The sequence below is a fragment of the Anser brachyrhynchus genome (genome assembly GCF_964034855.1).
Source record: "Anser brachyrhynchus genome assembly, chromosome: 1".
In the NCBI taxonomy this organism is placed as follows: domain Eukaryota; kingdom Metazoa; phylum Chordata; class Aves; order Anseriformes; family Anatidae; genus Anser; species Anser brachyrhynchus.
The window spans coordinates 34,159,996-34,182,708 of record NC_137694.1 but is presented as its reverse complement, the minus strand read 5'-3'; positions in this window follow the sequence as shown (position 1 = coordinate 34,182,708).

Genomic DNA, 22,713 nt, shown 5'->3' with positions numbered 1-22,713 from the left:
CTGGGATTTCTGAATATCTATTGGCAATATGGTTTATGTGCTACTGTTTCATGAGGTTTACTATTTTAGTAAATCAAAAAGTCAGAACTGATTAAATACTGTCAAATTTTAAACAAATTTCTCAGAACTATTAATGTGCCTTAATTTAATATTACTTAAACATCCACGTTGCTACTCTGAGGTGCTAGAGCAAGTCTGGGTGGGGTGGTTGTGTACTTTCAGGTACTTTTTCCTGCTCTTTCACACTATACAGTGATGAAAATGAAAGGAAGATTCCTCTATTCCTCCCCCCATAAATCTATCTCTGATTGAACGTTGTTTTATTTTACAGTATACAGATGCATTATAAAAGAGTTTCATTTTGGAATTTTAATTAGTAAAATCCATACTTGCATACAAATGATGAGGAACTCAGCTTCTCATCTTTGCTCAGAAAAAGGAAATATTCTCATAATTCACTGGAAGGCTGTAAATGCCTTGTAAGAGGCAGAACACTGAAAGTTTCAAAGAGGTCAGGGTCATGCTTAGGTTGTGTTTCTAGCTGTCTGAACAGCATGGAAATGAGTAGCATCTAAAGGAAAAAGGGAACTTTCCAAATACAAGATATATCAAACATCAGGCTGTTTCTGCAGAGAATGGTTGAAACCACTTCTCTGTGTTAATTGTCCAAATGACATAAAAAAATTTGTCAAGGAAACCCATTCCTTGAAGCTTTAGTGAGCACCTGATTAATTCATTCTTGACATACCAAACAAAGTAACATTCAAATAACTGTTATGCATGCTTACTGCAGCAGAAATTATCTATATGAGTTATATCTGGAAAGAGTTAATCTGTAGACCAAGAGCAGAGAAGAAAAATTGGAAGAATAAATACCCAAGAGCAGAGAAGAAAAATTGGAAGAAATAAATACAGGAGAATGACTGAAGATGAACTTGAATAACAAAAACAGATCAATTCTCCTGTGGATGTGCTTGCATAATCCCTCTTAATAGAAATTACATGCATGATACATCAACAAGAAAAAATAACCTGAATGTTATTTTTTGTTCAGTGATAAGATGATCCTTATTTAAAGATTATAATGCTGCAATGTGTGGTCACTGATCTTTGCTTTTGGTTCAAGAAGTGGAATGTAAATTTTTTTAAAAAAAATAAAGTACAACGTGCAGTAAGCAATTGATTTTTTGTTTATTTTCTTGTTTGAAACTACTATAGAAATAACAGGATAACTGTTTAAGTGAAAGAAAAAAAAAAAAGCTAATAAGTATTTAGAGTTTAAACTGGAGTTAAGAAACCAGTGATGTTAAACTAGTGGATACTAAATTTAGGTGTTAATGGTATAGTGTCAAAAAAATAAAAACAAGTAATTTACAAGTTATTAAGAACCAAAATATCTAAGTGTATCTCAATATAGATTTGTAATGAAACATGAAGACACAGAAGAATAGTGGGGCTCTGATAAAGGTACCTACAGATAAGAAGTTGCTATGTATATTTATGTAACATATAGTGTCATATTGTTATACTACTCTGTGAAGACTAATACAGTTAAAAATAAATAAATTAATTAAAGACTGGGATTTATTTAGCATGTGGAACAAATAATGATTAAGCTTTCAAACAGTCAAGATGGATGAAAAAAAAAAGACACCTTTAATAGTGATGAAAAATCCAGATGGAATAATAGATAAGTACTACAAGGGTAGAAACAGAAAATGTGGCTGTTCAAGACCTGTGGTACAGAGGCATGACTTCAAGCACATGAAATCCATGCAAGTATTGCTTATTTCCCTCAGCAGTGATTTGTATATTTACTTCCACAGCAAGACAAAATTATGAAAAGCCAGACACACTGCTGGTCTCTATGGACTATCATTTCCAACAGCAATTCCTCATTAATAAATATTTCTTGATATATGCCAGTCCTTCTTGTTTAAATCAATGTTAACACATGGTTTATTGATGTTATATAACAGTAATTAATCAGAATCTTAGGTAATACATACAAAACTTATTATGGTTAGGGAGTTACTTTCAGCAAGCAAAATTTCATCCTTATCAGAAAACGAAATATTTGCTAAGATATGTTTTTGTTAGAAAACTACCACACTGATGGTAACACTTTTTATTCTTTAGCTCTTTATTAACTTGAACTAATTTCAGATTTACTGGTATACCTTAGATTTATGTCCTGTTAAATAATCCAGTTACATGAACCATTATGGTTACCTTATGAACATCAGCAAAACATCTTCCAGACCTTTTTTGATACAGTAAATGTTCTTTAGAAGACATTAATATTGTGAAACAAGAGACATCAGACAGCCCTTTTAAAACTCCTGGGTTCAAGACACCTAGGCCTGCTAATTGAAAAGAAATTTAATTTCAGGAGCTGTCATTTAACACCGGAAGTTATCAGTGGAGAGCAAAATGTTTCACCATATGAATGTGATAGAAGTATTTTTATTTTTTTTTAAAGATAAAAAATCATCATTAACATATTTAGCATCTTCGTGCAACAGTTGGCACATAGTACCAGATTTTGTTTAAAGGTACTGCACCCCTATAAATTTTTCACAATTATTTCAGAATTTCTTCTCAAAATTTATTCTTCGGACGGACTCATTTATATAGATTTCTCTTTATTCCCTGTTAAATATAATTTATTTTTCTAAATTGCTTGTTTGTTTAGTTAGATGTGGGGACGTTGCCGTCTTTTTGATTATTTTTCAGGTTTTGTATTCACTTTAATAAAAAAAATCCTAATTCATACTCCTGTGGTTTTATTTTTCTCTCTCAATGAACTTTTTTTTTTTAAATTTATTTATTTATAAATTTCATTAATTCTGAAATTATCTTTTTTTTTTTTTTTTTAATCTAGCTGGACAACCTGCTATACAATCAATGAAAAATAAAAATTACTTAAATGATATATTTGAGCAAGTCTGAATTTTAAGTTTCTGGTCTGCAGGCCAAAATTATAGCCTCCCCCAGTATATTACTTGTACTCCTACACTAAAAAAAAAACCACACACCTAGCTTAATTTTCAACTATGTTCATGGAATTAGATAGTTCTGCTCAAGATCTTTAACACCATGAAATCTTGAAAAGAAATAAAAGCACAGAATGGGGTGAGACCAGCAAACCTATAATTTTGTATGTGCAGATCAGTAGGAACTTGTTTTAGGAAAAGATTTTAATATTACTTTCTATGTCTAATAAGATATTATTAAACCTTGAATGATAATAACATGGCTCTTTCACTCCCATTTCACTGTCTCCCTAGCTATATACATGTGTGCTGATTTTGAGGCCAGAGTCTTAACAAATCTGTGATAGAATAAGATACTTTTTAACTCTGGGATTCAAATACTCTGTCAGATATGCAGGCATCAGAAAAGACATCACTAACTTCTACCAGAAATATGTATATTTCTCTCTATATAAGTGACCTATCTTATCAGGTACCAAAAGACCTGTAACTTTTCTCATTAAACAAGAATCAAACCCAATATTAATGACATACTTAGAGACTGTTTTCTTGTTGTTGTTTGTTTGTGTTTTTGTTTGCTTGTTTGTTTCAGGTGAAACCCACCCTTTTGTGAAGACCAGACAATTTCTAAGGGTTTACTTCTCCTACTGTGTAGCTAGTAGGACAAGACTCCACAGTGACAGCTGCATTGCCATCACTCATAATTCTGTTGGTGGGCATAAAAGAAAGGTAAATGGAATTGTTAGCTAAAGCTATGCTTGCAGCAATAACCTTGTGTCAGTGGCACAGTTTCTAGCAGCCGTAGATCTCATTTAAGGACAGAATAATTATAATGAGAGCTCAGTATAAAATTTCTGCCAATGGCCAAACCTGCCAGTGGTCCACATTGCTTTTGGGGTCTGGCTACAGTTAGCTGGCTCCTTCAGCAAGAACATTTAGGACTTTATAGAGAAGATGAGTATGACTATCCCTTAATTCAGTATAAATCTTTATCTGGGACAGGTTCAGTCTAATTTTGGGGATGCTGTGGCTTATCCTCTGGCTTGTTCTTCTCATCCACTCCTTAGAACTGGAGGACAAAATAAAAATCTTGGAAAACACCTATAAGCCAGCTGAGACAAAACAAAACAAAACAACAAAAAAAAAACCAGATGCAGCATTGCTGATAGATAAAAAGATAGTTGAGATTAAACAAACAAACAAACAAACAAACAAAAACAATGATATCAGTTTAGTTTTAAACAGAGATCACAGACTTAAATGATGGTCTGGTTCTGTATAGGACTTTAAAAATGGCCGTCTTGAAAGGAAATTAAAACATGAAATTAAGAAAAGTGACCGGTAGTAGACTGATTATTTTATATCTGCAAGTCAACACTGTCATTTCAAGCATGATGTACACAAAATTAAAAACTCCATTTAAATGGAATTCTCGTGCCCTTATGAGACACAGAAAGTGTATTACTGCAATTTAATAAACTCTGTTCCTTTGCACCTATTTTAAAGTAAGCCATATACTCAGGAGAGTAAGATAGGTTCTTAATATCAGTGAAGCAAACCTACATGAAAAATGTGCTTTCCAGCTCAGAGACAGTTTACAAATTAAAACAAAACAGAGAAATTAAGTAAAGGATGGTGCATAAGTTAACAGTGCCTGGAGGCAGCCTTAGTTTTAATGCCAACAAATCATGCAGGTTTTACATAGTTATTCACTCTGGTATTCAATAAAAAATGAGTCTCCTGTAACAATGCCAAACACATCCTTAAAGAAACACACTCAACAATAAGTTGTAAGAACTTTACAGTGCAATGAAGAGAGTAAATATATTATACATTTAAATAATGCATGTTTTCTCAGGGGTTGAAACTTAAACATGGGTTGTAAGGTAGCCCTGGCGAGTTGTATTCAATGATATGAATGAACAGTTGCTGTATGATAGGACAATTATAAGATGAGCTCACTGAAATATGTGGTCCTATTTTATTAAATATTTTGGGATGGAAAAATAATTGTTCCCTAAAATAATCATTTATTTCTAGTAAATAAATGTTCATGATTTTTCTCTCTTCCTTTCCCTTTATTTAAGTTGAAAATAGAATAAATATAACATGTAGAAGAAAGAGAGAGAGAGAGATAAAGAAAGGGAAAGAAAGAAAAAGAGAAAGAACGGAGACCAAGAAAGAAATAGAAAGAACAGAAAGAAAGGTAGAAAGAACAGAAAGAAATGGATAAGAATGAAAGAAAATACCGAATTCTATCTAACAACCTTGAAATAACCTATTTTACAATCCTTTTTAAAAACTCTTTTTTGGATACCTAAAAATACCTTAGGGGGAAATAAGAGATTGAAATATCATTAATGCATTTTTTTTTTGTTCTTCTTTCCTATATAAAAAGCACTAACACCTCCAAATTAAGATTTTCTATAGAATTTCAAAATCAAATGTTTTCTAAAGGTCAGTATTTTGGTATGGATTTAAAAATCTCAATAGTTTTAAGAAATATTTGCCACAGGAAAAAATATATTGTCATTATTATTATTGGTGTTAGTTTTGTTGTTACTTTTGTTATTTTAACTAGTGCGTATTTTAATATTCATGCAAAACACTTCTTTCCAGCAAGTCTTATAATAAAATAAACCCTTACATTTTTAATCATGTAATCATTTTTATTGCTATCCTAAGACTTGTGTATATTCAAATGCTTTAGGAATTGTAAGAAAAACAACAAAATGAAAATTACTGTGCCTGTGCTATACTCCTTAGGCAAACAATTAGAATTTAAATATTAAATTGAATGAATCATTTTGAATAATTCAAGATTACAGTTTTCACAATTATTCACACAAATAGCTAATTTTATTTCAATATTTCAGCTCTACTTATTCTATGCCAGAAGAACAGAGGATACATGAGGAAAATGTCAGGCAAGAAACAGTTTCTTGGGTTTATTTCCACCTATGTATAAAAAGCTTCCATGTGGTGCCCTGCAGGGGCAGAGTCAGGACCAGCTACTATTCACTTTTCTTTTCCCCATGTTATTGTTATTGTGAAATTGCCTAGGCTTTTTTGTTTTTTTGTTTGTTTGTTTGTTTCTGGCTTTCTGAAATTTGCACAAGTGCAAACCTTCCATGACATCTGGAAACAGTAGACTTTGTAGAAAAAAAAAATAATGCAGGGCCTGTTTCAGAAGAAAAGAATGCTGCATGTGGCATTAGGAAGAGATTTTCAGGGTCTATATAACCAAACTTTCTAAACAGGAAGAAAAGGGAGGTCTTAGAGGGGATGATAAGAAGGGAAGGGTAAATAACATGAGGCCCGAAGTATCTGATCTTAATGCAGTGACTGTATGCAATTTTCTTAGCCCTATGAGAAGGGGGATGAGTACTTGAGAAGGGAGCAAGGAGCCAGATCTCCCCAGCTTTGAAGAAGAATGCTGTTTGGTTTGGGAGTGTGCATTCAGCTTGGGGTCTGTGTTCTGCACTGGAATAGGAAGAAACCTCATTTCTTTTCCATCTTGTCAAAAGTACTGCAATTGCCATAGCAGCTTGAGACAGAATTTTGAAAAACCTCACCTGTTCTTACAGTACAGACACTTGTAGGATGGTTCTCATATCTGATGGATGACAGCCATATGATTAGAGCACAAGAGCGGGTGGGATATGGGGTGGCTGACACAGACCGCCAAACCCACTGCATCAGAGCCTGGACACATTCAGATCATCTCTCCGTAACTCTCCTGCTGGTAGGCTCAAGGATCACCTAAGCTCCATGGACAAAAGGCAGCTTGAGGGTTGAGCATGCACTTGCAACATGATATTGATGTCCTAGTGGAAACTGCAGAGAAAACAGAATACCAATATGCATGCCACAGTGGAAAAGTAACTCTGTTGTGGTGTTGTGGCTGAGAAAAGAAAGAAAAGAAAAAGAAAAAGAAAAAAAAAAGAAAAAGAAAAAAGAAAAAGAAAAAGAAAAAGAAGTTGCAGACTTCTGGTCCTTCTGCCTAAATGAGCGTCACATACTTTTCTTTGCACTGAAACTTTCTTAAAAAATGGAAATTCAGAATCTTTTCATCACTAATTATGGCATGAAGATTTAAACTTTTTCATAAGAACCTACAGCTGGTTGAGCCACACAGAGCTGAGGTGTCAGCCTCCAGTTCGCTGCATAAACAACACAATGATTAGGTGAAAAGCAGCCACTTAAAAAAAGTTTTTAGGGACCTTGATACTTTGGATGTGTATTAGAAACACTGAGAAGTCATTAATCAGATCAAAATCCTTAGGGAACTTCAGCAAAAACTAACTTGGCAGGATTCATCTAATCTATTTTACATGTCTACAGCGCAGACAGCCACTTGGGCACATCTAGGATGTGATTCATCTTCCAATATAGACATTGAAAACAGATCAGTTGAATCCTGCAGCAGAAATGCTTATTGCTTTTTGCTGGTTCTAAAGAGATTATAAAATCTATCCCATTATAAAGCATTCTTTCCACTGGTTTGCACAGACATAGGATGTACATTAAAGACATCTACACTTAGTGGAGATGACTTACATCCCTACTTTGGTAGACTCAGGTAAGAGTCAGATCCTGAGGTGCTCAGAATTCGGTGGCTTTAGTCACTTCCAGAAGCACTGTTTGAAGGGGTTTGGTTTTTTTAAAAGGAAGGACCCAGCAAGTAAATTTAAGCACCTCCAGGATTAGGTAACAGCTGGGTATGTTTTTCAGATCATTTGGGCCCTGGGCAAAGCTAAGTTTCTACTTTCAGTATGCAAACCTTCATTAGAGACACTTTTAGACTCACATTTTCATATAATTATATTTGGTTCTTTGTTTAGAAATTGTTTCTAAACTTCAGTGTAAAACTCCCTGTTCAGGAAAATTTGTCAATATTTGACTAATTTATTTGGCATCCACCAGACTACTTGCCTCTCCATGTACTTCTTTCACTAACAGGCCACAGTATATAGCCTTTTTTTAGGAAAAGGTTGAGAAAGAATTTGACCAAGAAGATCACTTATGACTTACAACAGCCAACCAGTGTTTGTTCTTCCATACCTCTTCTGCAGCAGTCTGAATCAGCTGGTGCTAGATTATCATGTTTTTCATATACAGAGGCCAAATTACGATTAATTTTGAAAATGACAACCCCATCCTCTGTTATTTTCATAACTGGCCAAACAGATATGACAAAATCAAAATATAGAAATAGGTGTAACTTCAACTGATGAGTCTAAAGAGGCATATCACAATTTTGCATTTATATGCAGATACCATAACTAAGGCAGAAATACTTGTGCTATGTAATATCCTGAATATAATTGACTGTGCTTTTGTACCTTTCTTCTTGTTAATTTTCTTTGTCTTACATTTCAACCTAATCTGAATGCATCTTGTGTGACTTGAATAGATGAGACTGAACTGTGCCCCCACGTGCTGACATCCTTCCTTATCACTAAGCCACAATAATGTATTAGCTTATTTTGGTTCTGAAAGCTGCACAAATGACTGCCTAGTTTCTCACTGAGTTTGTAGCACCATGAATTCTGCCTTCCACAGCTCCTGCTCACATTTGATTTCCATGATCTGCGTCCTCCGCTGGCTTTCCTTTAAGGTCATATAAAAGTATTGGCAGAGAGGGGAAATCAGCACCTGACAGCTTTTCAGACAGTGTGATTGAAATCACAGTGTCACACACCTTTCACAACTGAGCCCCAAATCACTGGTTGTTTTCCCATAGGCTTCAGCTTGCAGGACTGCTGTCTGCTCCTTATTGTAAAAGACTCCAGTTTATGTTGGTCAGAAGAAAAATTATTTGATGAGTGTCCTGTTTTCTTGTTTCTTCAGTCACACTTCTGGCATTTGTGTCTAAGCAGAAGACCTTTTCCTCTTTCAAAGTTAACCTTTTTATCATTAAGGACCATTTTCCTTTAAGCAGGGGGATTTAAAAACTGAGATTCGCTCTTAGAATTAGCACTACCAAATGTCCCTTAGTGTAATTGGAGCTGAACTCTTGTCTTCTGGATGTTTTTTGTTGTTTTTAAATGTCTATTTTTAAATGTCATCTCCTTTAGATGGACCTCAAGACTAAAATGAAATATCTTCTATAACTAGAGAAAGTAGTCCCTGCTAACATTGGTAAAAGGCAGCCCCACATGCTGGTGACCTTGGAAGCAGCATTTTATAGGTAGAGAGCAAAACAGCTACCAGGAAGCTGTGAGGGCTTTTGAAGCAGCCACCTCAATTGTACTCTCACCAGTCTTTTCAATCTCATCAGTTAAAAAGTGATTCTGAATTACTGGATAGGCATAGCACACCATTTTCTTATTTTATTTATAATCTTATAGACAGATTCGGATAGTGCTGCAGGAAGATGGTGTTAAGCAACACAATTCATCTGGTGGTGGCATTAAGCAAATCCTTGTAGATAGTAGAGGAGTGGGCTTTATGCCTGAATGCAGGTTGCCAATATCTCAACTAGCATCAGCCTACTTTTTGAAAAAGGTGGGGTTTTGTTTTCTTTTGGATTAGTGGATGTCAGAGCAGGTTGTTATTTTGGTGGTATGCACAGATTTTGATCTCTTTTGCACCGTTTCTAAGTGTATTTCAGAAACTATTTCATCTTGACTCCATTGTCCCCTTTTTACAACTAGGGTAATACTGCGTTTACCTCAAGATATTAAAAATAACTAAATACAACTGAAAGAAAGTGCTCTCAAATACTTCAATAAGAAATGACAAACACATGCAGGTGAGGTACTAATAAACACTACGTAATGGCCCGGTTTTAATCACTGTGGTGCCAGTTTTCTTTTAGGGCCTTGCACTTCTGTATCCAGTGTCCCACAGCAATCACCTAACAACTGGATTGAGGGTTATACTGAGGGTTATTGCATGATTTCCATCCAAATTTTACCCTGCTTTAAGAAAAACTCATCATCAAAACTGATACAAAACCCCTATAAACTTTAACTTGTGTAAGCTAATATTTTCTGAAGATTGTCACTTTATCTGAAGAATTTTGGCCAACTCTAGTGATTTCAGATAGCTTTTAGATCCATGGTGCTTAGGAGCCTTTAGGAGCCTATGTAAAGAGACAGAATATCTGCATCAGAGGATCTGATCTCATCCCCTGAGACCTGTACAGGTTCCCTCCACTACAGCTGGGTGGAGATTGCTCAGAGGCACTCCTGGGGGGTGGGGGGGGGGGGGGGGGGGGGGGTGAGTTGTGGAACAACAAAAAAAAGAGGAAAATCAGGGCAATTCTTCCCATAAGGTACATTTAAAATAAGAACCATGATAAACAGTACCCCTAATACCCCTAATAGTACCTGCAGATCTAAATGACGTTAGTACACAACACTATAATCAAGGACAACAGGTGAATACTTGACAATTAAGATTTTTAAAGGTGATGGTGAAGAAAATACTCCACTTCTATTATTGACATAAGGAATAATGAAGCAGCCAATTATTATGACATATAAAATATTTGTTGTGTGTGAAATCGGTATAATCTGACTCAGTTGCACCAAGTATTCTCTTCCAGAAAGGTAGAGCTGGCTGAAAACTACATATTTTAATCTAAATGGACAATTGAAGACAGTGAAAATGAGGTTTAATACACTGGATTTTTTTTATTTTTTTTTAATGTTGCTTTTTTATTCATACAAAGTTAGATGCATATAATTTTTCCCCATTTCATAATATTTTTCTGTATTGCAGAAAAACTGCTTGTCTTGATAATTATACATAGTCAGAAAATGACTAATATTAAAAGAAAATCAATTGTATATTCCTGCAGCATTTCTCAGATTTTTTTTTTCTTAGAATTGGTGAATCTTTTTTCAAACCCTCTTGCTTCTCATTTGTCAGAAACTATGCATTTCTATAACTCTATGTGTGTTGGAGCTTCCACAAATTAGTGTCTCTGGGTAGGGTACAGAGAGAATTGGTTCATGCAGAGTATGCACACATCTGTGTTATTAATTGATCTTAATTCTTCCTTACTAATGAGCTCTTCGAGCAAACATCTCTCTATCCCAAAGGAAAAAAATAAGAATTAAAAAAATAAAGAAGTGAAACTGTTTTCCTTGAGCCAAAATAGGATTGGATACTTGATACAATTTCATATTTAATAGTACACTACCCAATACATTGACAGAATTTGACATCAATAAATCCTATTTTTGGTTCTTCTTTAAAACAGAAATATTTTGATTGTCTTAGATGTGAGTATCCATTGTGAAAGTACTATAGTGCTGAGGAAAACAGTTCTTTTGTATTAAAGAAACCATTTTTAACACTTCTCTTAAGTTGCTAAAAATAACGTAAAATGCATCACTACCACCACAATTCTTTTATTAAATGAAGAGTAACATTGCCCCCTAGTGATATAAGAAATATTTTAACCCTGACAAAACGAAAGTTGTTGATTCCCGCACTGGAGTATTCAGAGCTGTGGATTTCCAGAGAGCAAAACACTCCTCAGTAAATATGGATGGTGCTAAAATCTCTAAGGGATCGAGTATACTGGCTCTGCCAAGAAAAGAAATGTGTTTTCAGTATCTAAGCTGAATATTCAGTAGATGTCACAGAAAATTAATATCTTTTTAACCCAGTCTGGACTTCAAAGGGAGAAGCTATATGTATAATCATAGTCATGAACATACACATGCACATGCATGTATATAAGATGCAGTGGAATTGCAGGAAAAATACAGGTAAACCATAAAAAATTGTTGAATATACTACGGGATGAAGCATGTCAACATTTTGTCTCATTATAGTGGGACCAGAAATTAAATATGCAAAGGTGTTTGATTGATGTGGTCTCATGACATGTAGCCTTGAGTACTGAACCAAAAACTGTCCTAACTGGAGAGAGCTCTGATGACTTGAAGCATTGTTTCACTGAATTAGACAAAGTTATTAGTTTTCCAAGTTTTCCTACTGTCTTTCAGTGATGTGAACCAGTAAAGTTGACAAGAATCAAATAAGCTCCACTTGTAAGTTTCAAGTATTTCCCCGACCCTGGATGTCCCAACAAAAAGTCTGACCCAACAAACTGGCTGTCCAGGGAGAGGACCAGCTAGTCCTTGCTCTGAAGCCAAATACCTTCAGGTTGCCAAGAGCACCACTAGAGTACTGTTCAAACTAGGGTTCATTGAACCTCTGTGAAAGAAAAACATGCATGGAGAAAATTCCTTATTCGAGAAATTGACATTTCCTGATTAAATTGGTTTCTGCTTGAAAAATCCCTGCCAGCTCTAGCGATGAAGTTGTCAATGTCTGACAGCCTTTCATAGATTTTTCTGGGACATGTTCTCTCCTTCTGCTATCACTAAACTCGTTCCTTTTCTTCCTCTCCCTCTTCATTTTTTTTTTATTCTTCTATGTAATACTTTCTCAAAGTTCTATTGAAAGAGAATAAAGGAATGAGAAACCCAAAGATGTCACAAAACTGGCAATGTTTCCAAATATCACAGTGCACACTACACCACTTTGTACTCCCTTTTCTGTAAGATCTCGTCTTCTAGCTAGTTTAGGTGTATTGCAATCTGCTTGGAGCTAGAGCTGTTTCTTATTTTGTGTTGAACATAGGAGAGGAAAAGAATGGAGACTAATCTTCTTTGGTATTCACAAGTATCATTACAGGAGGAAGCCAGAAGCACATTTAAAAATTAACAAAAGCAGAGTAAAGAATGAAACTGTGCAGCATACTGTCTTCAGCCACAGAATAGTCTCCCTCCTCCTGTGATTAACCTACAGCTTACTAATTAAAGCATTTTCCTAGAGGTTAATAAACGTCAGGTTGAACCCTCCTATAAGGGAAACTTAATTCAGCTCTTCCACATGCTGAGAGAGTGCACAAAACAAAAAGCTATGATTTAAAATCATAGTGCCACCAGCAACATCTAATCCTGGGTCTATCAGGAGACTAATCTCTTTTTCTGAGTCCTGCAAGGCTTCAGTAGTACATCAGTGATGAAGAGGTCATTCCTTGTAGGAAGCCCAAGACAGAACCCCAAATCCAAGTCTGTGCCGTACATCAGCTGGCTGAGGCTGGGAATTGCTCTGACTTCACAGACCTAAGTCCTTTTTCCAAATGGCCATGCAGACAGCCTGATCAGAACATACCATCTTGTCCTACCAAAATCAGGGCCTTTGCAGGAAGAAATATGGTTATCCTGTTTGTTTAAAACTGGTCATGTAATTTTGTCAAAAGCAAATGGGGTAGATTGGGTTGGCCAGAGAGTAACGTCTTTACATATTATTTGTGTGCCTAAATGCACTCTAGCATGTATTTTGAAGTTTTCCCCAAGTAAGTTATCCATATCACATTAAATGAAATTATGAGGATATTTCTAAAAGTAAACAATATGGGGAGCTGATGAAAGCCTAAAGTCAAGTATTTAAAGCCACTCTTGAAAGCCATTGTAGACCTCGTAGAGGTTTACAATCAGGTGGAACAACATATTTGAGTGGCAGGAGGCTCCAGGATGTTGTAGCATCTTGGTGAAAGCTGTGGGCTTTGAATTTCATTTGCATTGAACTTGGTTCTTCCTCTTTCTAGCTCTTTGATTTTAGTTCTGTTTGGATCCAGTCACCTGTGAGTAATATGTATAGGAGTGGAGGCCCCAGAGATTCACTAGACAAAGTGTTGAGACAGTCTGTCTTTTGCTGAAGTTTCTATTGATATATTTGTATTAAAGAATTTACATGAGGAGCAGGGTAAAATGTCAATTGCAGCTTATTGCTATGCTATAAAAAAGGACATTGAGAGTTAAAGTGTTATTAATCCTTTGTAACATGCTCTGCTATATGAGAAAAAGAAGTGTCAAAAGCAGGTAGTTTTTATTAATTAATCTAGATTCCAGCTGCTGGCTTACTAACGTTAACTTTTTTTTTTTCCCCAGTAAAATCATGCTATTTTTTTTTTCTAGTTTCATCCCTTTCCTAATTTAAATTAGGATCTAACATTTGTAAGTTTGTTTTGCTATGGAAAAAAGATATTTCATTTTGCATCATAAATTAAATTGTCAGAACAGTTTTTAAAGTGTTTCTGTATATATTGTACTGATACTTAAAATTACTTGAGTCTTTTTCCAAAGAGTCAGCAAATCTTTCTTAATAAGTGTAACTCAGGCTTTGAATGAGAGTTTATTTCTGCATTAGGTATGGCAAATAATTCAATTTATCTTTTCCAGAAGTGGTAAGTATATGGTGAGCAGATGGCAAATTGCAATTTACAGCTAACTTCCTAATGCTAAATGAGAATTTTTAAGGTAAGCCACTAGTTGTATAATTCATATTTATGCAGCATCATAAAATGAAACTTGATTTGCATAGATTTGAATACGTCCTGTATACAGTATTAAAGAGTCAACTTTTTTAAACAGAAGAACAAATGTTTTTCAGAACACCAAAGCAGGCTACAGTGAAAAAAAAATAGATATAAAAAAATAAAAATCCATTGCTTAGCATCCATCCTTCAAGAGGTATATATTTAAAACATATGGAAACATACTGACTTCCAAAACAGCCAGTGACATTATGGGAATGAAAATGTGCCAGTAGCAATGGATTAATTACCAGTACAAGCTAGTAGGCTAAATGTGATCATTGTGTCATGGTTGTGAATGACGTGCCTTCCATTTCACTGAAGGATCCACAGTAAGAGGTGCTTTGGAGAAGTGCTATCATTCCTGTTATCTTTTTGATCTCCACCAGAATCCATCATGAACCTAAGGAACCCTTCTTCACCAGACAGAAAGTCTAGAGGCTATCTAATCTAAACCTCTGCTCATGATAGGGCAATTACAAAATTAGATCCAACTTCAGTCAGAGCAGATTGCTAAGGGCCATATCTTGTGAAGTGTTAAATATCTTCAGGAATAGGTTTCCGCAACATTTCTGGGCAACCAGATTCCAACTTGAAAAGCTCTCACAGCTACCATCTAAAAAGTGCCATTTGGAGAAAGAAAGAGGAATGAAATAAAGGCTATATGGAAGTGAGAGCAAAATGGAAAAGACGTAAGAGAAAATGAAAGGTTAGTGAAATTATACTATTGATAGCAGAGAAAATTAAGGAATTGTATTATCTAAAATAAACAGGTGGTAAAAAAAAAAAAGAAAAAAGAAGTAATAAGACAAACTAGAAACAGTAATGTTTTGAATAGAATGGAAAGAGTCTTGGTATTTCCTGTTACTGAATCCAAGAGCCTACAACCACAAGCTTCAATCCCTCATTTAATCTGGCAAATGTAGATTTGTTTGTTTACAAGAGTACTTATGCAGACTAGACATTGTTTCTACTGCATTGTTTCTACTGTATTTGAAGAAATACTAGAGCATATAACTAAGGAAAATATGGTAAAAGGAAAAAAATTATTTCATAAAACTGTATGATTTTCTTAAAAAATAGAAAGACGTAGGTATGGGAAAGAGAAGGGGAAGGGGAAAGGGAAAGGGAAGGGGAAAGGGAAGGGGAGGGGAAAGGGAAAGGGAAAGGGAAAGGGAAAGGGAAAGGGAAAGGGAAAGGGAAAGGGAAAGGGAAAGGGAAAGGGAAAGGGAAAGGGAAAGGGAAAGGGAAAGGCAAAGGGAAAGGGAAAGGGAAAGAAATATTTTAAGAGCATAATTTCTTTCTTTTAAAACTTCACCATCTTTTTAATTCAAATAACATGGTAACCTTCCACTAAGAAAATCTTGCACCCATAAATGTATATACATCTGCCTGCTTGCATGCAGCCAGTGAAAATCCTTTTAGAGTGATTACTTTTCATTACTTGACTGCCATCTGAATTTTCCCAGGTTGATGCCAAACTAATATTTGAGTTTTGCACAGCTATATTGCAGATAGACTTCTCTAGTTGTTACAAAACTCTTTGAAAATATCCTTAACATACTTCAGAAATAAAGTAACCTCACTGATAAATTTTACAGAAGATTTTGCCCTCTTAATTGACAGAAGTTTAGGAGAAGAACACTTAGGCTTCCAGGAAACCACTGAAATGTTTTTTCTTCCTACTATTAGTTAGCAATGATGTTACAGTTAATGGATCTTGAATGGGATTGGCAATTTCTAGCTGTTACATTTACTCTCTAAGCATAGCAAAGAATCTTATGTTTACGCTAAAATATCATATCTTGGCAAGTTCTGTCTGTAGTTAAAAGGCTGTTAGCCTTTTCATTATGAACCTAATTAGAATTTCTTCATCTTTATCTGTTTAAATAATACTAAGGATATTATTTAAGCATAGTTTTGTATTTAATCATAGATCTAATTTGAACTCTAGGCAGCTATTGCATTTCTTCTTTCCTCTAAACATTTTCTCAACTTTCTTAATTATGCATATCCCCCTATTTTGCATTCTGGAGACAGTCTGTGATTTGGACTCCAGTAATTGTTTATAGACTGTTACATGCTCTAGGATTTATTTTTACTGCCTTGCAAGGAAAGGAATAACACTAGAAGAACTGTCCTACAGAATAGCACATCTGCCCAGAGTCTTAAATTCAATCTTGTCTTCCTTGATGACAGTCTTGGCCCTCCAGAAAAAAATTAGGATGAATTGTCAATAAAGCTTGTTTAAATCATTTTCTAAGAGTGATGACAAATGAGTTCAAGTGACACTACTTTCAGGCACTTAAGAAATTATTTCTTAGAGTGTTTATGTCCTTCATCCACAGCACTGCAAGCAGTTTTTAAATTGTACTTTAGCCTCAGACTTTTTGATTCAAAGTCTTTAGCATTACCATAAACATGCCTTCATTCCAGGTTCAGCATCACTCAATACCTTCAACAAGCTCTTTATGTCAGACCAAAGTCTCAGTCTGCAAAAGAACTGGGAGATCAGGTTAGGTTAGTCTTGTTTGGGTTCAGCTAGGTTAGGTTAAGGAGCTGATATTCAATGGTAGAAATAAAATGTACATATTTTAGTGTGTAAATTTTATACAAGAATTTGATTCTGTGTGATTTGTCTGGGTTTGGATGGTGGAGAGAGAAGTGAGAAGAGTCTGCCCAGGCAAGATACAGGACAGCAGTACTTACACAGAGAACCATGCGGTTCTACCTAAATTGTGCAAGATGCCTGGATATAAGCACAAGGGCCAGCGTATTTAATTATTTATATACAAATGAAGGGAAAACAAACAAACAAACAAACAAACAAAAAAGCTATCCTAGCTCCATAATGTCTTGACGACTTTCATCAAAGTTCTTAAGAGTTTTATATGATTTCAAATTTATGCATATTATATATGCATATATATATATATATATATATGCATATATGCAATTATGCAGATAGGCTAAATTGGACTTTACTTTTACAGAATCCCAGAACTACAGAATGATTAAATCTGGAAGGGACTTCTGGAGCCTATCTGGTCCAGCCCCACACTCAAGCAGGGACATCCAGAGCAGGCTGCCCAGGACCACGTCCAGGTGGCTTTTGAAGATCTCCAAGGAGGGAGACTCCTTCCTAGTCACTAAGATTTCAGCCAGAAAATGTCTTCCACAAAAAAAAAAAAAAAAAAAAAAGTTCATTTAATTTTTATCACTGTCTAGATTGTCTTAAGGACAACTAAAAACTCCTCTGAAGGCTAGTCATTGCCTGTAAATACAGCAACCAAAGTAATGCCTAAAAGCACCTTTAGGTGCATTTGAGGCACCTTTGGGAGCATGGTACCCTGCAAGCTTTAGTCCAGCAGTATGGCATTAAATGACTTGGGACTTATGTCATGATACATTCTGAAATTATTCACTTCTTTTTAAAGACCTTTTTTATATCTCTTCTCCTTGTGAATAAATAACCTATCAAAACTGTGGTCAGTAAAATCATGATGCTAATAAGTCCTTTTTTCAGATAAAAAATAATTCTGTTGGTAAATTTCTGATTACTCTCATGCTAGTGCTTTGCAGATAAGAAAAACAAAAAAAAAGTCAACAAAATGTAGAAAAAAAAATCACAATTCGATAATCAAACAGGAACATCATTATCGGGAAAACTATGGTCACAAAATATCTCCATGTACCTACCTTTTCCTACAAGACCTCCTACATATAACTGTCAGAGAGCATTTAATATCAACGACTGTGTATTTGACAAGGTAACTTGTATCTTAAAACATTAACTGTAGTTGAAAAAGTAGTCTGCAGTCTGAATTATCTCCAAGAAGAGGGTCTGGGGAAAAAAATCTCCTAAAGAATATAATAAAAAGGAAATATTTCATGGACAACCTATTGAGGTTAGGGGAAAAAAAAATAATGAAAATCACTCAGCAAATTCTAGACAGGAGCAGCAAAGAGATAGTTGTATTTTAGCATGAAGGAAAGAGGGCCTTTACCACATCTAGCTGCCTAGTTAAGGTCCAACTAAGGTAAACTGACAAAAATTTTTTGCTCAGGACTGAAGCTCTGAGTGACAAGAAAAGAAGCTGGACAGTCTCAAGGGAACCAGGGTCATGCATGTTCATATAGGGTGAAAAAACGGAAGCAGAAGGGTGTGGTGGAGGCCCGCTAGGATGTCTGCTTCTAATCTTCATGTATTTCATTTCATCAACACTTAAGCTCTTAAGATTTCTGATAAAAGTATTTTAAGTGATAAATAGTGGTCCAGAGTAACCACTCTGTACTAATAAGTTATTTAAATTTAATTAATTTAAGTAATAATTGTTAATCATTCAAATTGAACATTTAAATTAATAATGGCACTGTGAAAGTGGTTATCTATCAAGGTGAAGATGCGTTTCTAACAAATGTCGCTGGTTTTAGGGGATTGGGACTAGGAAGTATGACAGAGGATAGATGGAGAAAATAAAAACATATTTTGTTAAGTTCAGAAGAAAATCAGCTAAGTTTCGTGTTTTCAGGGCCAACATGCAGACTCTGTCATAAAGCTGAGGAAATCTGACCGGACATGTTTTAAACACATAACTAGAAGATCACTAGATGATTCTTAATCCCTTTCTAAATGTTTCATACAGTTTCTCTGCAGACAAGACTCAATTTGGAAGCATTATGTACAGTTCTGCCAGTAACTATTACCTGTTTATCTCCTATTTTATCTCCATTAACCAAAGTAGGAAAACTCTATTTAGACTGAAGTAGGGTGGGTTTTTCTTCTATCATTATTAGAAAAAGTACAAAAAGGAGAAGACTGAATTAGTACAAACAAGAATGCATTAATACCATCTAGAGGTTTGGAAATATGATGGGTAAACAGGAGGAGAACGGAGAGGAAAAGTAATGGATCAAAATCGGGATGCTATAAATTACAGTTAATTGGTGAATGAAATAATGTGTTACTTTCTCTTGGTTTCCTTTGAAAATGATGTTCTGAACAAAACAGGTCTGCTTAGCAACACACTGCACTCCTGGCTTTGCAAAAATAAAGTGGAACTGAGAAATGAATTCTCATCTCCTCTTCCCTTCTTCCCCCCATCCCCTGCCTGACATCTATTTCTTCTCTCAGCTCTCTCTTTCCTTTCTCTGGAAGTAGTACAGTTTTGTTTCAACAGTACAGACTCTAGCTTTAACAACATAAGCTTATGATTACAGCCATATTAAAGCCTTCAAACAGCAGAAACTGATGTACCAGTTTGCCAGATGGGAGAGTGGATGATAAAATTGCATCTGTCTGTATTCCTATAGCAATGAAAAACTAAGTTAAATCTGACATCAGTGCATTTGGTTTCTCATCTCCTTTTTTTTTTTTTTTTTTAATTCATCCTTTTTGTCTTTCATTTTCATGAAGGCAAAAGGCTTCAAAAGTCTTTGTCTTTCTCAATACTATTTGTTTTCTTCCCCAAAGGGACATAAGAATTAAGGTCTTTAAATTACAGAATCACAGAATCACAGAATCGTCTAGGTTGGAAGAGACCTCCAAGGTCACCCAGTCCAACCTCTTACCTAATACTAACAAGTCCTCCACTAAACCATAACACTAAGCTCTACATCTAAACATCTTTTAACGACCTCCAGAGATGGTGACTCAACCACTTCCCTGGGCAGCCTATTCGAATGCCTAACAACCCTTTCAGTAAAGAAGTTCTTCCTAATATCCAACCTAAACCTCCCCTGGCACAATTATCTCAAAGATATTCAAATAGGATATCCTGTAAAAATATCTTGGCTGAAGAAGTAATTTTTTTTAAGTTTTACTGCAATGAGAAAAAAAAAAAAAGTTAAATCTGCATTTGTCTGAATCTTAATTCTCAAGTATTTCATAACTGGTAATGGACTATACAGGTCAACATGTCTATTTGAGTGCTAAACTCCATTCTTCCTACAGCCAATGGAAAGAGAAATGTCACATCCAGAGAATGATTTGTCACACCTCTGAAAAATATTTATCTTGAAATAGGCTGAACTGCCTGTGGAAAAGCTTATGTCTTGACACAGTTGGGAAGGGGCCTGCATGACTTAGGAAGTTTCCTGTCTTTCAAAATTCTGGATCATATCCCTCATGTTCTACTACAGAGGGTTATTCAGAGATGATTTAATCCTGAATATAGAAAAATGTGTTTGTCTGTTAACTGAAAACTGCTTGACTATTACTATTACTAGTCATAAATAGCTTTGCTCTATACAACTCTATATAGCTCTATATAACTCTCTTAGCTCTATACAATTACATCCACTAAGTTCTACTTGTGGATTCTCTGCCATTGTGACTCTGGACAGGTCAAATTCGTGTAGAAATACAAGTTTAAAAAAATGTTTGAAATAGTAGCCATTAGATTATTTCAGCTAAATCTTGTAACCTTATTTACTCAGAGCAAACAAAATTTTGTGGGAGATTGCAGTAATATCAGGTCTATTTTCTTTTACTTAATAGTTTTTAATTTCAGCTTCTCATAAATTAAATCCCTAGATTTTTATTTGTATGTAAAAAATAAGATGCAGATTTTTAAAATTCCCCTTAGCATAAAATAGTTGTAATCAATCTTTTTAAACTGACACTATTCAAAGAGTAAATTTAAAATTGCATACACTGAAAATGTATTTTATTGATTGGGTCCTTGATCGAGAAAGAAACTAGATATATCACTACTGCCTGTGTGTAACTAGTGTGCCATTTTTTTAAAAAAACAAATCATTAGACAGAAACTTACACATGACATCTAACATGCTTGGAAAAACTGATTGAAAGGAAATTCTTTAATGAACAAACTAGTTTAAAAAATATATTTCACTGACATAATGATACAATTTATTTTTACTTAGTTTAAGGAATGGTTCCCGTTTCCTCCTCCTTCTTTCCCAAACTTTCCCTCTGGAGACTTCTTGAATTGGAAACCTTGCACAACCAGTTATTCCTCAGAGTGCATATGGTCCATCTCTGGCTGCAGGAAATGAGATCACAGACAGCATCATACAGTCAGTTTACAGATCTTTAAGGGGGTGTTGCAGTCGGTTTGAGATAAGAATTATAGCAAGTCTATTCATGTGTAGAGCAGATGTATCTCTTTTTACATCACTTTTAGTGATGCATCCACCATGCTCAATGTTTCATTGCATGGACTGGGGACCTTCTGGAGTAGCTCAACATTCCTTTCTGGGTGTGCCTAGAAGGCAGGATCAGCTCGGAGGAGCGGTGTGCACCACCTCTTTACCACAGGGGTAGTTAGCACAATAAAACTGTGGGGTCCCCAGACAGTGGGGGAAAGAAGAAACAACAGAATTAAAGGAATGTATATGAAACCAACTCACTTATATATTTTATACTGTTAATGGTATTAACACTGTCAGTCATGGTAGTCAGTATTCAGACCTCTAAGCATGTCCAAGTATGAATGTGAAAACACAGTTTACTTATGCTTGTAAGCTTGTCCAGCAGAACTACTAGTTGAAAAAGTCTCCAATTCTATAACATGGGAAGAAGCCTGGTCTTCTCTGTCCTACCTATACTTGATATGCTTCCACATGATCTCTCACTTAAAAAAAAAAATAAAAATCGAGCAAGCAGAAAATATTTCAATAAAACTGACAGTTTGCTAATAGTAGCAAGTTATATTTTATTTAAAAGTAAGTAGACGTTGCACATCTTTGTGCATAAGTTTGCAATCATACATAACACTTGTGAACTATAATGAAAGCCACTTAGACCTTATGGAACTAGGACAGTTCAATTTTTTCACCTGTGTATGAAAAAAATATTCTGGCTGTTGTACTCATACTAAGGCAATGTCCTTCAGTCTTTCTCTCTTCAAACAGTACCTTTGACATACAAAACACACAACAATCATAGGTTTCTTCCCTGTAAAGGAAATCAAATATGTTCTGTATAAATGCGTCATGATCAATTTTTGAACCTAGGCTAACTTAAAATTACTTTTGTCTTAGGAGAGTGGAATAGTCAAAATCAAAATGCCTAGAAAAGATGTAGAGGACAGCTGCTGCTCAGCATACTGGTAGAAGACTTCATGTATCAAGATATTTTTCTTTCTATATGAACCAATAAGTGTAAAGGAACAGCTACTCTTGCTAGTTTTTGGGAGCACATATTACACTGGCTAATGCCTATAGGGAATAGGAGCTATAGTCATTTTCGATCTCCTATCCTCTTCCCAAGAAAGTCAGAACTTAGTGGAATAAAGTAGGAGAAAAAGAAAGGAAAGAAAGGAAAGAAAGGAAAGAAAGGAAAGAAAAGAAGAAAGGAAGAAAGAGAAAGAAAGAGAGAAAGAAAAAGAGAGAAAGAAAGGG